This window comes from Eubalaena glacialis, chromosome 2, assembly GCF_028564815.1.
Source record: "Eubalaena glacialis isolate mEubGla1 chromosome 2, mEubGla1.1.hap2.+ XY, whole genome shotgun sequence".
NCBI lineage: Eukaryota > Metazoa > Chordata > Mammalia > Artiodactyla > Balaenidae > Eubalaena > Eubalaena glacialis.
This window is the reverse complement of record NC_083717.1, coordinates 190,744,491-190,761,186: the sequence shown is the minus strand read 5'-3', so window position 1 is coordinate 190,761,186 and position 16,696 is coordinate 190,744,491.

The window sequence follows — 16,696 nt, the reverse complement described above, 5'->3', positions numbered from 1 at the left end:
GCGCCTAGAGCCCGCGCTCTGCAACAAGAGAAGCCACCACAATGAGAAGCCCGCGCACCTCAACAGAGTAGCCCCCGCCCGCTGCAACTAGAGGAAGCCCTAGCGCAGCAACAAAGACCCAACGCAACCAAAAATAAATAAATAAAAATAAAATTTAAATTAAAATTCATCATTTTAAAGTAGCAGTGAGTGTAAGTGATATTTAAAGATTTTTCTTCAGTTGAAATGTGATTTGAAAATACCTGCGTTTCTGTTGGTGACAAAGTCACAGGTGCAGCTGACACCACTGAAGTTTGTTGCCCCCATTCCTAACTGATGAGAAAGTAAATATCAGTCAGAGGTGTGTGGAAATGAGGATGTAAAATTTTTCTGTCCAATTTCAGAAACCCCTGGCTTCTCTATCCTCTGGTCTCCCCCTCCCTACGGTTCTCTCTGTGAATGCCTGGTTAAGAAACCCGCTCTGGTAATAGGCTTGTGTAAGAGGGACTAGAAGAGGAGGGGGGGAGGGTGTGTGCAGAGAGAGGCAAGCCTTCCTGATTGGGTGGGTCTGCTTGAAAGGCAAGCATAGGGCCGATTTTTATGCCCCTGGGCCTTTGCACATGCTGTTCCCGCTGCTAGGCCTTTCCATCCCACGCCCTTGCCTCATCTGCCACCCCCACCCAACTCCTTGGAAAGCCTCCACCTGCCTCAGCCCCAGCACAAGGTCCCCCTCACTCTAGCTTCCTGCTGTTACCATCTCTCCTCAGAGCATCTGCATTGATCTCAAGTGTTTGTATTCAGGCTGGGCTATCCTGCTGGACTGACCCAGGCAAGGTCTCGGCCAGGGCTGCTCCACCTCTGGGTCTCCAGGGCCCAACTCAACATCAGGGCTCAGCGGGTGTTTGTTGAATGAATAAATGAAAGAGTGAATGAATGAATGACAAAGTTGCGCCCTGCCATGATCTCTAAGCTTCTTGCAGGGCTCACATTTCAGAGAAGACTGCCTGCAATGATGTGTGTTACTTTCCTAATATGCGGGGTTTTTTTTTAAGTTGTTATTTTTTAAAGCAGGTTAAAAACAATGTTTAATTGGCCTCATAGAATGACTTGGAAGATGTTCCTTCCTCATTTTTTAAAGCATTTGTGTAGAATTGGTGTTACTTCTTATTAAAATATTTGGGAGAAAAAAAAAAAAACAACAATGTTTAACTACAGTGGAATATTATATGGCCATAAAAAGGAATGAAGTACTGACACATGCTACAATATGGATGAATCTTGAAAATATTATGCTAAGTGAAAGAAGCCAGCCACAAAAGGCCACATATTGTAAGATCCAATTGATATGGAATATCCAGAATTGGCAAATCCAAAGAGACAGAAAGTAGATTAGTTGGGGCTGGGGAATGGGGCACGACTGCTACTGGGTACAGGGTTTATTGTTGGGGTGTTGAAAATGCTCTAAAATTACATAGTGGTGATGGTTGCACAACTCTATGAATATACTGAAAACCGCTTAATTTAAATGGGTGAATTTTAGGCCATGAGAATTGTATCTCAATAAATGTGTTATTAAAAAGTGTGTAGGCAAATACCTACATTTCTGTCAATTTCCACACGTCCCTGCAATGTGGTCCCTGCACAGAGCTGGGCAGTGAGATTATTGTGTGAGATAAACACACACAATAAACTTGTGTTACATTTGTAATCAGTAGTTTTAAAAAGTTTACGTAAGAGCACTTGATTCTTGGGACTTCCCTGGTGGTCCAGTGGTTAAGAATCTGCCTTCCAATGCAGGGTACGTGGGTTCGATCCCTGGTCGGGGAACTAAGATCCCACATGCTGCAGGGCGACTAAGCCCACGTGCCGCAATTACTGAGCCTGCGCGCCACAACTAGAGAGCCCACGCACTCTGGAGCCTCTGCCACAACTAGAGAGAAGGCCACATACCACAACTAGAGAGAAGCCTGTGCACTGCAACGAAGAGCCCATGTGTCGCAACGAAAGATCCTGTGTGCCGCAACTAAGACCCAACGCAGCCACAAATAAATAAATATTTTTTTAAAAAGAAAACAAAAAAATGGAAAAACACGTGATTCTTGGACTTCCCTGGCGGTCCGCAATGAAAGATCCTGCGTGCCGCAACTAAGACCCAACGCAGCCATAAATAAATAAATAAATAAATATATATATATATATATTTTTTAAATGAAAAAACACTTGATTCTTGGACTTCCCTGGCGGTCCAGTGGTTAAGACTCCATGCTTCCACTGCAGGGGGCATGGGTTCAATCCCTGGTCAGGGATCTAGGATCGCGCATGCTGCATGGCCAAAAAAAGAATAAATAAATAAATGAAAAGGTATTTTTAAAAAAAACACTTGATTCTTGTATATATTATGTCATCATCTATCTAAAAAGGTTAGGGGGACACAAATAGCTACATTTTTATTTATGTTAGAAAGAAATGATGGGAGGAAAACCCATAATATAAAGTGGTTGCCCTTAGGCTCGTGGGTTGACGTAGCTGTAGCTGGTGATGGGTCCTTGGAGGTTCATCAGACTGTTAAATTCTCTCTACTTTTATGTATGTTTGAAACTGTTTATAATAAAAAATTTAAAATATACCTGAACCAATCAGCAGATATTTATCACTGAATAGCTGCATTTATTGAGCGCCTGCTGTGTGCCAAGCACTGTGTGAAGTGTTCCTAGGATCCAGGAGGTCATTTTATCCTCACACCAGGCCTGAGGAGCCAGCACCTGTTACAGGTGAGAGAGACCTAGAGGCGTGTGGTCACGTTGGGAGGACAGGGCAGGGGACAAGTGTGGAGGTACCAGGGTTTAACAGAGCTAAATCCTCATCTTTCAGCAGCAGGCAGCCATTGGATCGTATCCAAAAATGAGAAATCAGGGACTTCCCCGGCAGTCCAGTGGTTAAGACTCCACAATTCCACTGCAGGGGGTGCGGGTTCGATCCCTGGTTGGGGAACTAAGATCCCACGTGCTGTGCTGTGCGGCCAAAAAAAAAAGAAGTGAAAAATCAGTAATTGTCAGTATAAGCCTGTCACTTACACATATAAAAGTGAAAGCCAGAAGAAACATCTAGAAGAGCACAAATGGCTGCCTCTGAGGGAAGGACTCGGGGTGGGGCTGAGGGAGGGGGAAGGGTCGGGAAACTGCCATTTTTTCATTATAAACCTTGTAGTTCTATTTGTCCTTTAAAGATGTGTACCTGTTACTAATTTTATTGAAAATAAAAGAGTAAAAAAAGAAGAGAGAAAGAAAACAGAGGATCAGAGAGGTGAAGGAACTTGCCCAAGGTCACACAGGATTCAGAGCTGAGCCAGAGTTCAGACTTGAGACGGAGGTGGGCCCTACAGCCCCGCTGGACCTGATGCTGGAGGTGCACAGAAGGCCATCTGGCCAGAGGGCCCAAGACTCATGTTGAGGACAGGTTATTTTCACTATCAGATGTTGCTAAAGTTAGAACCTGAGGGTTAATGTTAAAAAGCTGTTTATGAACCTGAAAGGCCCTTTCCACACGTCTGACCTTGCAGGCTGCGCTGTGGAGGTTCAATGTCCACCAAGCCCCTGCTCAGTGACGGCAAATCAGCAGAGTTCTCCCTAAGTAGGCTGCACTGTTTTGCAAGAACACCGATGAGCCGTTCTCCCAGGGCGGCCACAAATGTGTCAGGCAGAGGGCTGGGTTTGAACTCAAGTCTCTGCAACTGTGGGTCCTCAGGGAACTGGTGGGGCCAGAGCAGAGCCACTGGGCTCTGGAAAGTAGGGACTGTTCTTGACCACGTGATGGGGGCGGGGTTGTGTGAACCCCGGAGGCGGCGGCGTGCGCAAAGTCCCGGGGGCCTTGATCTGGGAGTTTGGCACGGGTCAGCGTAACTGGAGAATGGGGGGAGGGAGGCTGCAGTTGAGGAGAGATGGGGGATGGAGGGGGAGGGGACGTGGGGGGAAGGGCTGACTATGCACAGGGCACAGGTTGGGTAAAAGCCCGGGGCAGGAGGGAGCTGTGCCTGGAGCTGAGGAGCCGACGGGAAGGACGAGGCCCGAGGGGAGGCTGAGAGGCCGCAGGGCTCCGATCCGCAGGGCCTCGTGGCCTAGCAAGGATTTGTGTCTTTATCCCAAAAAAGCCACTTCGGGGTTTGAAAACCTTGCTCCGCCACTAAGTGGGGAAGGGAGCCAGTGGGGAAAGGAGGCTGGGGCTGCCGCTCCCGGGCGCCGGGTCCTGAAGTCCCAGGGGGCCGGGAGGGGCGCACCCAGTCCCCCGCCGGGCGCTCGGGGCGGAGCGAACAGCTCCGCCGTCCCGCCCACAGCCCCGCCCGGCAGGAGACACGCCGGTGAGACTCCGCCTCCCTCTCTGGTTGGCCCGGGGCGGGGCCACCTGACCCAGAGCGGCCAATCCTCGCGCTGGCAGGGCCCCGGGACCCGGGCCCCGAGCTCTGCCGCGCCGCGAGGCGCGGACAGACCAGCTGGCAGGGGGCGGCAAAGGGTGGCTCGGGCTGCCGGGGCTCACGAATGGGGGCCGGCAGCAGGTTGAAGATTAGCAATTCCCCGGACGTCCACTTGGCCAAAAGACCAATTTCTATGAACTGACGATGACGTGTGTGTTGGCCGAGGTCGTCCGGCGTCCGCTGGGCAGTGATCATTTCTCGTTGTCCCTGTCCCACCCTGCTCTGCTGAGCCAGAGTTCCAAGCCTCTGAGGGCGGGAGTGAGGGGCTCTGGGGGCCGTGGAGTTACAAGTCTGCTCTCCTCCCCCCAACACTCACCTTCCCCCTTTGGGAGGTCCCGACTTCTAAGTCTCAGCGTGCACGCCGCCTCTTCCAAGAAGCCTTCCCTGGAGGCCCCGGTGGCTGGACTCCCTGGGGCTTCCCAGGGCTCTGAGCTTCTCTCTCCATCCGGAAGCATCGTTATTTGGGGATGTTTCTCGCGGAGGGCAGGGGCCCCCTCCCCAGCCAGGGCCCCAGGCTCGTTGGGGGTCCATCAAGGCAAAGTAAAAGGCTGAAGTTGGCCCACCCGCAACTGACGGGGAGGAGATGCAGACAGAGAGGCTTCTTCCGCCAAGGCCGGTGGTGCCTTGTGAAGGCTGGGAAGCCGGAAGTGTCCTCTGGCCCCGGAACCCCCACCTGTAACAGTCCAGATGGGGACCGATGACCGGCCTCGACCCCTCAGACGGCCCGAGGGTAAGAGAGATGCGCCTTAGAAAGCATCCAAGGAAGGACCCTTTGCTCCCAGTATTCAAGCTGTGAAAACGGCGTGTAACTGCATCAAAACTATGGGAAGCGGGCTTCCCTGGTGGCGCAGTGGTTGAGAGTCCGCCTGCCAATGCAGGGGGACACGAGTTTGAGCCCTGGTCCGGGAAGATCCCACATGCTGCAGAGCAGCTGGGCCCTGTGCGCTACCACTACTGGGCCTGCGCTCTAGAGCCCGCGAGCCACAACTACTGAGCCCACGTGCTGCAGCTACTGAGGCCCGCGTGCCTAGAGCCCGTGCTCCACGACGAGAGAGGCCACCACAGTAAGAGGCCCGTGCACCACAACAAAGAGTAGCCCCCGCTCTCGCCAACTAGAGAAACCCCATGCGCAGCAACAAAGACCCAACACAGCCAAAAATAAATAAATAAAATAAATAAATTTATTAAAAAAAAACAAACGCGGATAGCGCAGGGCAAAGCTTCGGGTAAACAGGCTCTCCTAGCGGGCGGCAGGTCCTGCTGCAGAGGCCACTCACCCCCGTGGGAGCAAGGACTTTGCCAAAACACAAAACACGAAATTGAACCTTACTGATTTACCTCGCTATGGCCTCTCTCCCTGCAAAAGGTAAGCTCTAAAGGCACCAAAGGGTGTGCAGTGAAAAATTTACCACCATTGTCATCATCTTTAGTGTATTTGTATTTTATTCCTTTCTTTCCTTGACTAGATCAACTACTGATTTAGCTATTTTCAATCTTTCTTCTTTTTTTTTAGCCGCACTGTGGGGTGTGTGGGATCTTAGTTCTCCCACTAGAGACTGAACCCAGGTCCTGGGCAGTGAGAGCCGAGTCCTAACCACTGGACTGCCAGGGAATTCCTGCTATTTTCAATTTTTAAAAAATTATTTCTGCTGGATTTATTTTATTTGAATTAGTTCTACTGTTTTTTCTCTTCTAAATCATTTTACACTTTTATCTTTAATTTCTATCCTTCTGTTTCTATTGGGTTTTTGTTGGTAGTGGTGTTTTTTAACCCCTAGCTTGAGTTTGATACTTAGTTCATTAATTTCTACTCATCCTTATTAATAGAAGTATTTAAAGCTATGAATTTCCCTCTGAATACTGATGTAGCTGTTTACCTTAGGTTCTGATATGCAGCATTTCAATTATGATTGTTTTCTAGATATTCAGAAATTTCAACTTGATTTCTGTTCTAACCGAAGAGCAATTTTGAGAGTTTTAAAATTTACAGGTAGTAACATCTTTTTGTTTTGTAGTTTGGTTATTAATTTCTAGTTCAATTTACATTGTGATTGGAGAATATTGTCTGTTCTATATTTACTTTTTGGAATGTATTGGTTTTTTTTTTTTTAATGGTTTAATATGTGGTTAATCCTTGTGAATGTTCAGCTGTCCACCTGCAAAGGAGCAGTCTGTTTTTAGGGTAGAGTTTGATATAAATTAATTAAATCCAGACTTCCCCGGTGGTCCAGCGGGTAAGAGTCCACACTCCCAATGCAGGGGGCCCAGGTTTGATCCCTGGTCAGGGAACTAGATCCCACATGCATGCCGCAGCTAAGGAGGAAATGTGCTACAACTAAGACCTGGTGCAACCAAAATAAAAAAAAAAAAAAAAAAAAAAAAAAATACCAAGAAAGGCTAACTTTTAAAAAATAAATAAATAAAAAAGAAAAGATCTTTAAAAAATTAATTAAATCTATGTCAATAATTATATTATTGTCTTCTCTAATCTTAATTTTTTGTACACATATCTCTGAGAGGTGAATTAAAATTTCCTACTACTGATGTGCTTTTTACTCTTTCTCCTTGTATTTCTTTCATTGTATGAATGTGGATACTGTGTTATTTGATGCAGGGTTGGCACCAAAGAGCAAATGAATGCAATTTGGTGCATACTAGATATGTGATACCTTCACTGTGACTTGCACTCATTTTCATTATAAAGTGCACCTCTTGGCCCCACCTAATGTTTTGCCTTGAACTTGACCCCTGCTTTCTGTTTGTTTGCATTTGCCTGTTATCCCTTGCACCATGCTTTTATTTTCATTCTTCCTGAGTCTTCTGGACTGGGGAGTGTCTTTTGCCTCCAGCTTAAAGTTGAATGTGAACCATCTGACGGGCATGTCCCTTTACAGATGAGTTTGCATATATCGATGTGACAAATCTATCTTAGACTCAATGAAGTCATCTTATTTTATGCTTTCTATTTTTGTAGTTTATAAAATATTGGCTTAATTTAGGTGCAAGATTTCTTCTGATATTTTGGAAATATTGTAGCTGTGTACTGTGGTTACCTCTGTAAGTTTATATAACACACTTAGTCCTTTATTTATCTACTGACTCCCAGCTACGAGTAATGATGACACTATTATGTCTTTCCTTTCTCCTTCCTTTTCTCCACCATCCTTTTCACAGTATAATTTTAAATGAAAAAAACATCAGGTTAAATATATCCATTTATATCATATATATATAAAATATGTCCGTGTGTCTAAGATGTCATTGATTTTAAGATGCTCCATTGACATAGTAACAGCTTCTTGAACAAAAACAAAACTCCTTCCCATCCCACAGTCCCTGCAGAGGGCTAACAGTGGTCATGCCCGAGATGGAATTCAAGGGCCTCTTGATCTTCTTCTCTCTGAACCCTGTGTCCCTGATTGGGCTGCCAACAAAGCTCCTGTCCTCCTTAGGGCCATTTGGGGGAGGTGTCCAGTGTCCTTGCCAGTGATCACAGCTGTGAGTGTCTCAGCAGGAGCCACCTGGGTGGAGAGGCTCTGGTTTTGTCACCCTGGATTCCAGGCACACAAAGCTCTGTGTCGGGCAGGGGGATGGGGTAGGGGTGTGGTGATGTCAGATCCGCCCTGCCTTGATGCTCCTCTTTCTCCAGCCTCTTTTGTGAATCTGGGCGTGGCTGACACTAGCTCAAATACAACTCCTGTTTTTTTTGTTTTTGTTTTTGTTTTTGGCCACATTGTACGGCATGTGGGATCTTAGTTCCCTGACCAGGGATCAAACTCGTGCCCCCTGCATTGGGATTGCAGAGTCTTAACCACTGGACCGCCAGGGAAGTCCCCCAAACAACTCCTGTTTGATAACATCTTATTAAAGCCTTCTGGAAGTTTCTCAGGACCCCAGAGTTCTCAGCAGAACCCAGCATTGCCTGGTGCCAACCCATGGCTGTGCCAGTCACACCTGCTCCGCTGAGCCTCCTCTAGCTCCTGTGTGCCAGCCTGACCAGGGCACCCTATCCCGCCCACACCTTGTACTTGCCTCCCTCCAGGCCTTTGCTTCTGCTGTTTCTTCCACCTGGGCTGCCGTCCTCCCTCCAGTTTTTGCTGGTCTAAACCTCACCCGCTGGTCTAAACCCTCAGCCTGAACATCGCCTCCTGCTGGAAGCATTAGACCCTCCCTCTTCTGGCCCCTCACAGCCTGGCTGGGTGGTAGCTGGCCACCGGGCCGCTGGAAGCCCGGGCTCCATCCTCGGACTCATGTCTCTGCCTTCATTCCCAGAGCTGCAGTGGCCACAGAACTTCCTGGGAAAGGCACTGGAGTCAGACAAGACCCACTTCCACCAAACTGCAGTTTCCATGGTTGTAAAAGTTGTGAGGTTGAATAGAGAGAGTTGCGGCCAAGTGGCTGCCCTGTGCGTGGCAGTGAGGACACGGCGGTGGAGACAACCCTTCCTGCCAGCGGGGCTCAAAAATGGGGGGACAATCATTAGTATTTTGGTGTATTATTATTATATTAGCTTTACTGGTTTATTTACATTAAAGTGTAAAATCTTATGTGAGCAGCCAGATGAATTCTTCCATATGTCTACACTGTGACTCCATGCAGATCAAGTTAAAGCACATTTCAGGGACTTCCCTGGTGGCACAGTGGTTAAGAATCCGCCTTCCAATGCAGGGGACGTGGGGTCGATCCCTGGTGGGGGAACTAAGATCCCACATGCCGCGGGGCACCTAAGCCCACGCACCGCAACTACTGAGCCCACCCACTCAGCAACTAGAGAAGCCCGTGCGCCACAAGTAAGACCCAGCGCAGACAACAACAAAAAAAACAAACCACATTTCAGCCCCCAAAATTCCCCACCAAGGGCAACTACTACCTTGATTTTAACCACCATAGATTTAATTTTGCCTGATTTTTGTACTTTATATCAATGGAATCATACAGTATGTGCTCTCTTGGGTCTGGCTTCTTTCACTCAACATTATTATGTTATCCGTCTATATGTTATTATACTAATAACAACAATAATAATAATTATATCCCCCTCCCCCTGGGGCCTGGCACATGGCAAGTGATTAGTTAATAGTTGAGTCTTGGTTGAGGGAACTTGACCCTTTCACCTTTTTTTTTTTTTGTACGAGAACGTGACCTGAGTCGACTCCATTGTTGAAAACTGTTCTGAAGGTGGAAATCAGGGCAGCAGAGAACGCCAGGGAGTTCACTTTACTGGTCGCTGGTATCTGTGGTTTGGCTTAGCTGTTTATAAATGCCCTGGCAGTGTCCTGAGGTTACCTCAAGCTGGTGGCTTCTGTCATCCCTTGGGGTCACTGGGTCCTACCCCTCTACCCTGCCCTGGTCTACCCAGGTCAAGTGCCTGCTCCTTGTCTAGCCTTGGTGTCTAGGACTCTGCTCTCCTCCTCTGTGTGTAGATACCCAGGAGGTGAGACATGCAAGGCACCCCTGGCCTTGGTCTGGAGGGGAGAAAACATTCCCTCATCCTGCTCCAGAGCCCCCAGGTTGAAATCTCTGGACTGGTGCCTTAGTCCAGGGGCTCCTAGGGGCTGGGTTCTCATTGGTCCTGAAGTCACTCCCGGAGAGACAGGCCATGTCTGCTCTTCCTAGCTTCCCTTCCACAGATGGGAAACTGAAGCTCCAAGTGCAGGCTGAGTCTTTATTCCGGGAGTGGATGAGCACTCAGCCAGCACCTATTAGGCAACTACTGTGTACCCTGAGTAGGCACTGAGGACCCAGAGATAAGCCAAGCTGTCCAGACCAAGGAGAGCCATGCTCCAGGGAGGGGTCTGGGGAAGCTTCACCAAGCGGTTGGCCTTTGAAGGCTCAGGGACTTTGGCCAGGCCTAAGTGAGGGTATTCCAGGCAGAGGGAACCGCTGGAACAAAGGCTTAGCAGTGGGAGAGTGATCTGGGGCCAGCGATGGGCTGCTGGCTGACAGAAGCGTTCAGGAGAGAGGCTTGTTTTTTTGTTTTGTTTTTTATTTCCTTTTTTTTCCCCTGCACCGAGACTTGTGGGACCTCAGTTCCCTGACCAGGGATCGAACCCAGGCCCCCTGCAGTGGAAGCACAGAGTCCTAACCACTGGACCGCCAGGGAATTCCCCAGGAGAAAGGCTTGTTGAAGCTGGTCCAAGACCCTCCTTGGGGTGGTGCTGGTGAACCCTGGAGACTCCCTTTGGAGCAGGTGCAGGACCTGAGCTCTAGGCTTTCCTTCCACCCTTTGTGTGACCCTGTGTTGGCCCCTGGGTAAATCTCTCCAAATCTCTCCCTGTGGCAGATAGATGAATGGAGGGTGGGGTGTAGTGAATCAGTGAATGGGGTTTGAAAGCTGCAGTCCATGCCAGGGAGGCAGGTAGGATTGAATGAGCCAGGGCCCTAGGCCCACAGGTGATTAAATCAGCACAAGGATTAGTCTTGGTTCTATTAGGCATGCTCTCTACTCTCACCTCCTGGAGCAGGCCATTCCTGCACTCCACCGATGGGGGGGCAAACTCAGCTTCTCTGGCAGGGTCAACAGGAGGCTTGGCCACCTCCCCTGGTTCAGCCACTGACCGACTTGCTGGTTGCATTTGTCTCCTTCAAGGTCTCAGGTACAGTCCCCTTTGCTCTTTGCAGAAGTGGAGGTGTCCCTGATCCAGCCCCCATGGAGGTGGCCCCAGGAGCAGGGGCCCAAGAAGAAATGTTGAAGGAGGATTCACTCTTTCTTTCTTTCCTTTCTTTCTTTCTTCCTCCCTCCCTCCGTCCCTTCCTTTTCTTTTTGGCTTCATGCGGAACTTCCCTTACCAGGTATGGAACCGGCGCCTCCTGCAGTGGAAGTCTTAACCACAGAACTGCGGGGGGAGCCCCCGTTTTACAGGACTTCTAATGGTCTCTCTCGTGGCCGCCTGTCATCTGCCTCTTCTCCCCCGCAACCGCTGGAGCCCCTCCCGAGGCCCCTGTGATCGCCCTCTCCAGCCGCAGCCCGCGGGCTCCTTCCCAATGCCAGGCCTCTGCCCAGCGGTGCCCTCCGCTGGGAGTCTCTTCCCTCTTCTCCCTCAGGTCAGGAACCCTCTCTTCCCTGTCCTTGGAGGCCCGAACCCACTGCTTCAGGGCTTCCCACCCTCACCAAGGTTGTGGCCTCTGGGTGGCTGTCCCCTCCCCGCTCCCGCCTCCCCCCGCCCCCGCATGGGCGTGGCTGGCGCCAGGAGAGCTGAGAGCCCTGAGCGTGGCCCAGGGAGGGGCCTGTTGCCCCCCTACCCCAGATAGGAGACAGATGGGCCGGCAGAAAAGGGGTTAAAGTAAGGATTTCAAAAGCGAATTTCTCCCTTCCTTGCGCCCCCCCCTCCCCGCTACCAAGCTCTGTGCTGGACCTGCGATTCTTCCCTCTGGGGCCTTCTTACCTCTGGCGCCTTTTCGCGGGAGGGTGGGTTGGGGGGCCGTCGGGCCACCAGTGCCCCGGTTCCCACCGGCTGCACGCAGGGGAGCCCCGGGGTGGGGACGGGGCGGAGGGGGGTCAGTTCAAGGCAGGGGCTGGGCTGGGCTGCCTCGGTGGGCCGGGATTCGGGGTGGGAGGGTGGGACTCTCAGAGGCAAAACAGCAAAGGCCACAGGCCATGGTGACCCAGCGAGGGCTAGGGACGCGGGTGGCCCTTCCAGCCAGCAGGGGGCGCGGGTTGGCCTTGGGGGTGGAGGAGGGCGAGACTCAGCGATGCTGGACCAGAGAGGTCTGTTAATTTTAAAACATTAAATTAGATGGCAACTGAAAAAAAATGCAAAACCTAAAAATTGAGAATTATGTTTTATTTGGTGACCTTACCGAGGACTTGAGAGATAGCTCAGTGCCTCTCAGATAGCTCTGAGGAACTGCTCCAAAGAGGTAAGGGAGGAGCCAGGGTATATAGGAGTTTTTGCTGGAAAAAAAAAAAAAAAAGTAGTAGAACATCAAAAGATTACTGCTAATCACAAAAACCAGGCATCTCAAGTTAATGATTCTAGTGCCTTTCTATCTATGGAAAGATGCAAGAGTCTGGGGACTTCCCTGGTGGTCCAGTGGTTAAGAATCCGCCTGCCAATGCAGGGAACACGGGTTCGAGCCCTGGTCTAGGAAGATCCCACATGCCGCAGAGCAACTAAGCCCATGGGCCACAACTACTGAGCCTGTGCTCTAGAGCCTGCGAGCCACAACTAGAGAAAGTGCAGCAATGAAGACCCAACGCAAAAAAAAAAAAAAAAAAAAGATGCAAGAGTCTGGGCTCATTGAAATTATTCCTTATATATGCATCTTAACTATTTAGGGTCAGTATCCAGTTTTTCTCCATCCTGAATTCCCCTCAGGGCGCACCGTAGGAGGCGGCTGCAGTGGCTGCTGGTTTGATGGCAGGCAACGGTTTTTGGTCCATATAGATATTTTTTATTCTTTTAATGATCTAAGCTTACAAAACTCAAACAGGACAGAAACATTAAAATAACACCCCTGGTCCCACAGCCCCTCCTCCCGGAAGTAATCCCTGCCCTGCCCTCCCCTCTTGGGGAGAATCCTTCCAGGCCTTCTCCAGAGCATTCACTTATGCAAGGACACACACACACACACACACACACACAGAGCAAGATGCCAGGCTCACAGATGCACTTACAGACACGCATTCACCCAGACACACAGGGACACGCCAACACATGAGAACACTTGTAGCACATAAATAGGTTGGTCAGAATACTCTGTGGTGTGGGTGTATTTAGGCAGACACATCTCTGGTGATGAATCTACATATATTTTATTTTTACAGGTTTTGCATAAAAACCTTGCCTCCTTTTCCGGCTTTCCTGCTGCCACACCAACAGGCATTTCACATTTCCATCCCATCTTCCGCGCTGTGTGTGAGCCCAGCTGCTAGGTGCAAGGTGGCCCATGTCTAAACTCTTCACGGCTGATGACACATTGCCAGGGCTGCTTGGGTGGTGGTGATGGGGGGCCCTGGGTGTGGGCATGGGGTATTGCCTACCCCTTGGGATTCAGGAAGATGCCCTGAGAGGGCAAAGCCAAGGAGGGGAGAAGTCAGAGGCCAATGGCTGGCCTGGGGCCAACCCTTGATCCTCTCAAGGGACATGTCTGAGGCCTTGGGGGCTCTTTGGATTTGTGTGGGCCGCAAACACTGATTATCCCCTGAAAATGCAACCATGTTGAGCTGAAACTAGACCCCGGAGAGACCCTTAAGGAGAGGGCTCTCCCACACCCGGGGTTTTTGGTCTACCTGAACACATGGGGGCCCAGTCACTCTGCCTGCAATTCCACCATTACCCCCACTCTGGTGAATTCTGGGGAGTTCTCTTGAAAGCCACTATGCCCCGGGTGATCCTAGCCCCAGCAGAGCCCCCAGGGGGCCTGACTGGTTGACACTGACTTCTACAGTCTGTGGGTGTGTGTGTTGGGTGTGGGGAGGAAGCATTTCAACCCCCAACTCCAGGCCCAGCTCAGAAGGTGTTCCCACTGGGTGGTGCCAGCAGTGAAGGTGAAGCCGCACAGCTCAGATGGGATTTGAATGCAGCCGAAACCCAGACTGTGACTTGAACCCACTGTCTTTTAATTAAAATCGCACACCTGGTCTCAGGACTTAATGAAGCTCAGGTTCTTTTATTTATTTATTTATTTATTTATTTTTGGGTGGGTCGGGTCTTCATTGCTGCGCGTGGGCTTTCTCTAGTTGCAGCGAGCGGGGGCTACTCATTGCGGTGGCTTCTCTTGTTGCAGAGCATGGGCTCTTGGTGCGCGGGCTTCAGTAGTTGTGGCTTGCGGGCTCTAGAGCGCAGGCTCAGTAGTTGTGGTGCACGGACTTAGTTGCTCCACGGCATGTGGGATCTTCCTGGACCAGGGCTCGAACCCATGTCCCCTGCATTGGCAGGCGGATTCTTAACCACTGTGCCACCAGGGAAGCCCATGAGAGGAGGATTCTTAAACACTGCGCCACAAGGGAAGTCTGAAGCTCAGGTTCTTTATGTCTCATCACAGAAAGAATTCAGTGAGAGACAAAGTGATAAGTAAGAAGTGGATCTATTTAGAGAGATACACATTATAGACAGAATGCGGGCCATCTCAAAAGGCAAGACCGGCCTTGGGAGAAACACACTCGACAGACAGATTGTGGGCTATCTCAGAAGGTGAGAGGCCCAGAAATATGGGGTGGTTAGTTTTTATGAGCTGGGTAATGAGTGGGAGGATTATTCCAACTATTTTGGAGAAGGGGCCGAGATTTCCAGGAATTGGGCCACCGCCCACTTTTTGGCCTTTTATGGTCGGCCTGGGGACTGTCATGGTGCTGGTGGGTGTGTCACTTAGCTTATGCTAATGTAGTACAATGAACGTATAATGAGGCTCATGCTTGAATCTTCCGCTATCTTGGACCTAGTTGGTTCTAACCAGTTTATGTCCTATCCTCAAGGGCTATGTCATTCTTTCAGAGGTTGTGCCCTGTCCCCTTCCCTCCTGTTTCAAAGGCACTTAGAGGCCTCGCACCCTGAATAAGATCTGAGCTTCAGAATGCTTCTCTGCAGGCTGCCAGGTCCAGGAGTGGGCCCTGCGGAGACACCTTGACAGGATTCACAGACAGGCGTGGACGGAGGCAGGAGAGGACTGAGTCTGCAGTGTGCCAGCCCTGGGCTGCCCCTGTGCCTGGCTGTCACACTGTCACACCTGGGCCTGGGCTGGGGATCTGGCCCTGGAGACCAAGAACCTTCCGGAGCTTTGATTTGGAAGCCTCAGCTCCGTGGAACACGCACAAGCCAGACAGGCCTGGGCTGAAGCTCATGTCTCTGCGGAACCTCTGTTTCCTCCACAGTCACATGGGAGGGGGGAGGCCCCCAGTTTACTGTTGGCCCAGGGGAGGTGCTGACGTGACCTGGGGCAGGGTCTGACTTCTGGCCCGTGGGGCTGGCACCACATCCCATGCCCCAAACATCCATCCACACCTGACTGGGTTCGTTTGTCTGTGGTTGGAACCCTCCCCCCGCCAAATCAGGGCAGACTTCTCCAACTGGTTTTAATTTTATCCTTAAGCCACATGTTTGAAATGACTTAATCAAAGAGGTGTCATGAATTAAATCTCAACAAGAGTGCTCAGGGCCTGGCTCCCCGCCCGGAATGCCAAGGGTCCCACGGAGGAGGCTTCCATCAATCCTGTGATCAGCCTGTTTCTCCCAGCTGATAACTGCCTTCATTTGAGGACCTACGAGGTGCCAGGCGAAGTCTTGGGTGCTTCCTACACAGGCTTCCACTTACATCCAACCACCCTGGGAAGTGAAGTAGCTATCCCCACTTTACAGGTGGGGAAACCGAGGCTGGGATGTGAAGCTTGCCCAAGGTCACCTGGCAGGTGAGAGGCAGAGCTGCCATCCCAGCTGGGTCTATCTGTGTCCAGAGGCTGTACTGCCCCTTGGGCAGAACTGGGAAGACAGAGATCACAGAGACAGATGTTACTGCTTGCTGTAGGACAGGCCAATAAATGGAGAGACAAGGTGCTGGGGCAAGAAATAGCGACTTTCTTCAGAAAGCCAACACACTGAGAAGGTGGTGGACTAGTGTCCCAAAGGACCATCTTCCCTGAGCTAGAATTCAGGCTGCTTTTACACTAAAAGGGGAGGGGGGTAAAGTCCTGGTTTTGGCCAGACTCTGGAGGGGATGTGTTACTTTCTTCCTTCCCTCAGCCATTCACAGATGGGCCGGGTCAGGAGGTTTCCTATGAGCTAAACAGAGGTATTTTAGCTTAACACTCATTACCTGGGAGGCAGGGTCCCCAGAGATGGGCCATTGTGTATAATTGAAGCTTATAGGCAACATCCCTTTAGTGATTAACTTGTAATAGAATACAAAGGTTCTTCCGTATTATATAGCGACCAGTGCTGAGGGGAGAGGGTGGAAGAGAGATGAGCCTCTAGTTCAGGCTCACAGGTCTGGGAAGCTTCTGGAGGAGGTGGCACTTGGGCTTGGCGTGAAGGATTTGGAGAGAGACGGGGAAGGCATGCGAGGTAAGAGATTTGGGGACACAGGGAGAGGGTGGGGGCATTGTGGGGTGCAGCTGGAGGAGCTGCTCAGACTGAGCTATGAGGGCAGAGCTGGCCTGGTCTGGGCTTACTGGGCAGGCTGGGGGCGCCAAGGTGGGAGAGAGGCAGGAGGGCTGGACCTGGCAGCCGGCTCCAGGGCTTCCTGTGCGCAGCATTGTTGAGGAGTCTGCGGCCAGGCTGACTCGTGTTCCTTTACAGGTTGTTTCTTTTCTGT